This window comes from Melanotaenia boesemani, chromosome 12, assembly GCF_017639745.1.
Source record: "Melanotaenia boesemani isolate fMelBoe1 chromosome 12, fMelBoe1.pri, whole genome shotgun sequence".
NCBI lineage: Eukaryota > Metazoa > Chordata > Actinopteri > Atheriniformes > Melanotaeniidae > Melanotaenia > Melanotaenia boesemani.
In genome coordinates, this window is record NC_055693.1 from 37312867 (window position 1) to 37317316 (window position 4450).

Here is a 4450-nt window from a genome sequence, read left to right on the forward strand (position 1 = left end):
ACTCATTTATACTGGGGCACAACTCATTTATACTGGGACACAGCTCATTTATACTGGGACACATCTCATTTATACTGGGACACAACTCATTTATACTGGGGTACAACTCATTTATACTGGGACACAACTCATTTATACTGGGACACAACTCATTTATACTGGAACACAGCTCATTTATACTGGGACACGGCTCATTCATACTGGGAAACATCTCATTTATACTGGGACACATCTCATTTATACTGGAACACAGCTCATTTATACTGGGACACAACTCATTTATACTGGGACACATCTTTTTATACTGGGACACAACTCATTTATACAGAGACGTGGCTCATTTATACTGGAACACAGCTCATTTATACTGGGATACAGCTCATTTATACTGGGACACATCTCATTTATACTGGGAAACAGCTCATTTATACTGGGACACCACTCATTTATACTGGGACACAACTCATTTATACTGGGACACATCTCATTTATACTGGGACACAACTCATTTATACTGGGACACATCTCATTTATACTGGGACACATCTCATTTATACTGGGACACAACTCATTTATACTGGGGTACAACTCATTCATACTGGGACACAACTCATTTATACTGGGACACAGCTCATTTACACTGGGACACATCTCATTTATACTGGGACACAACTCATTTATAATGGGACACATCTCATTTATACAGGGACATGGCTCATTTATACAGGGACGTGGCTCATTTATACTGGGACACAACACATTTATACTGGGACACAGCTAATTTATACTGGGACACATCTCATTTATACTGGGACACAACTCATTTATACTGGGATACAGCTCATTTAGGACTGGGACACAGCTCATTTACACTGGGGCACAACTCGTTTATACTGGGACACAACTCATTTATACTGGGACACAGCTCATTTATACTGGGGCACAACTCATTTATACTGGGACACAACTCAGTTATACTGGGACACAACTCATTTAAACTGGGACACAGCTCATTTATACTGGGACACATCTCATTTATACTGGGACACAACTCATTTATACTGGGACACAGCTTATTTATACTGGGACACCACTCATTTATACTGGGACACAACTCATTTATACTGGGACACATCTCATTTATACTGGGACACAACTCATTTATACTGGGACACAGCTCATTTACACTGGGGCACAACTCATTTATACTGGGGCACAACTCATTTATACTGGGGCACAACTCATTTATACTGGGGCACAACTCATTTATACTGGGACACAACTCATTTATACTGGGACACAACTCATTTATACTGGGACACAGCTCACTTACACTGGGGCACAACTCATTTATACTGGGGCACAACTCATTTATAATGGGACACAGCTCATTTATACTGGGACACATCTCATTTATACTGGGACACAACTCATTTATACTGGGACACAACTCATTTATACTGGGACACAACTCATTTATACTGGGGCACAACTCATTTATACTGGGACACAACTCATTTACACTGGGACACATCTCATTTATACTGGGACACAACTCATTTATACTGGGACACATCTCATTTATACAGGGACACGGCTCATTTATACAGGGATGTGGCTCATTTATACAGGGACGTGGCTCATTTATACTGGGACACAACTCATTTATACTGGAAAACAGCTGATTTATACTAGGACACATCTCATTTATACTGGGACACAACTCATTTATAGTGGGACACAGCTTATTTACACTGGGACACAGCTCATTTACACTGGGGTACAACTCATTTATACTGGGACACAACTCATTTATACTGGGACACAGCTCATTTATACTGGGACAAATCTCATTTATACTGGGACACAACTCATTTATACTGGAACACAACTCATTTATACTGGGACACAACTCATTTATACTGGAACACAGCTCATTTATACTGGGACACGGCTCATTTATACTGGGACACATCTCATTTATACTGGGACACATCTCATTTACACTGGAACACAGCTCATTTATACTGGGACACAACTCATTTATACTTGGACACATCTTTTTATGCTGGGACACAACTCATTTATACAGGGACGTGGCTCATTTATACTGGAACACCGCTCATTTATACTGGGATACAGCTCAGTTATACTGGGACACATCTCATTTATACTGGGACACAACTCATTTATACTGGGACACATCTCATTTATACAGGGACACGGCTCATTTATACAGGGACGTGGCTCATTTATACAGGGACGTGGCTCATTTATACTGGAACACCGCTCATTTATACTGGGATACAGCTCAGTTATACTGGGACACATCTCATTTATACTGGGACACAACTCATTTATACTGGGACACATCTCATTTATACAGGGACACGGCTCATTTATACAGGGACGTGGCTCATTTATACAGGGACGTGGCTCATTTATACTGGGACACAACTCATTTATACTGGAAAACAGCTGATTTATACTAGGACACATCTCATTTATACTGGGACACAACTCATTTATACTGGGACACAGCTCATTTACACTGGGACACAGCTCATTTACACTGGGGTACAACTCATTTATACTGGGACACAACTCATTTATACTGGGACACAGCTCATTTATACTGGGACAAATCTCATTTATACTGGGACACAACTCATTTATACTGGAACACAACTCATTTATACTGGGACACAACTCATTTATACTGGAACACAGCTCATTTATACTGGGACACGGCTTATTTATACTGGGACACATCTCATTTATACTGGGACACATCTCATTTACACTGGAACACAGCTCATTTATACTGGGACACAACTCATTTATACTGGGACACATCTTTTTATGCTGGGACACAACTCATTTATACAGGGACGTGGCTCATTTATACTGGAACACAGCTCATTTATACTGGGATACAGCTCAGTTATACTGGGACACATCTCATTTATACTGGGACACAACTCATTTACACTGAGGCACAACTCATTTATACTGGGGCACAGCTCATTTATACTGGGACACATCTTATTTATACTGGGACACAACTCATTTATACTGGGGTACAACTCATTTATACTGGGACACAACTCATTTATACTGGGACACAACTCATTTATACTGGGGCACAACTCATTTATACTGGGACACAACTCATTTACACTGGGACACATCTCATTTATACTGGGACACAACTCATTTATACTGGGACACAACTCAGTTATACTGGGACACAACTCATTTAAAGTGGGACACAGCTCATTTATACTGGGACACATCTCATTTATACTGGGACACAACTCATTTATACTGGGATACAGCTCATTTACACTGGGACACAGCTCATTTACACTGGGGCACAACTCGTTTATACTGGGACACAACTCATTTATACTGGGACACAACTCATTTATACTGGGACACAACTCATTTATACTGGGACACAACTCATTTATACTGGGACACAACTCAGTTATACTGGGACACAACTCATTTAAACTGGGACACAGCTCATTTATACTGGGACACATCTCATTTATACAGGGACACGGCTCATTTATACAGGGACGTGGCTCATTTATACAGGGACGTGGCTCATTTATACTGGGACACAACTCATTTATACTGGAAAACAGCTGATTTATACTAGGACACATCTCATTTATACTGGGACACAACTCATTTATACTGGGACACAGCTCATTTACACTGGGACACAGCTCATTTACACTGGGGTACAACTCATTTATACTGGGACACAACTCATTTATACTGGGGTACAACTCATTTATACTGGGACACAACTCATTTATACTGGGACACAGCTCATTTATACTGGGACAAATCTCATTTATACTGGGACACAACTCATTTATACTGGAACACAACTCATTTATACTGGGACACAACTCATTTATACTGGGACACGGCTCATTTATACTGGGACACGGCTCATTTATACTGGGACACATCTCATTTATACTGGGACACATCTCATTTACACTGGAACACAGCTCATTTATACTGGGACACAACTCATTTATACTGGGACACATCTTTTTATGCTGGGACACAACTCATTTATACAGGGACATGGCTCATTTATACTGGAACACAGCTCATTTATACTGGGATACAGCTCAGTTATACTGGGACACATCTCATTTATACTGGGACACAACTCATTTACACTGAGGCACAACTCATTTATACTGGGGCACAGCTCATTTATACTGGGACACATCTTATTTATACTGGGACACAACTCATTTATACTGGGGTACAACTCATTTATACTGGGACACAACTCATTTATACTGGGACACAACTCATTTATACTGGGACACAGCTCATTTATACTGGGACACATCTCATTTATACTGGGACACAACTCATTTATACTGGGACACAACTCATTTATACTGGGACACAG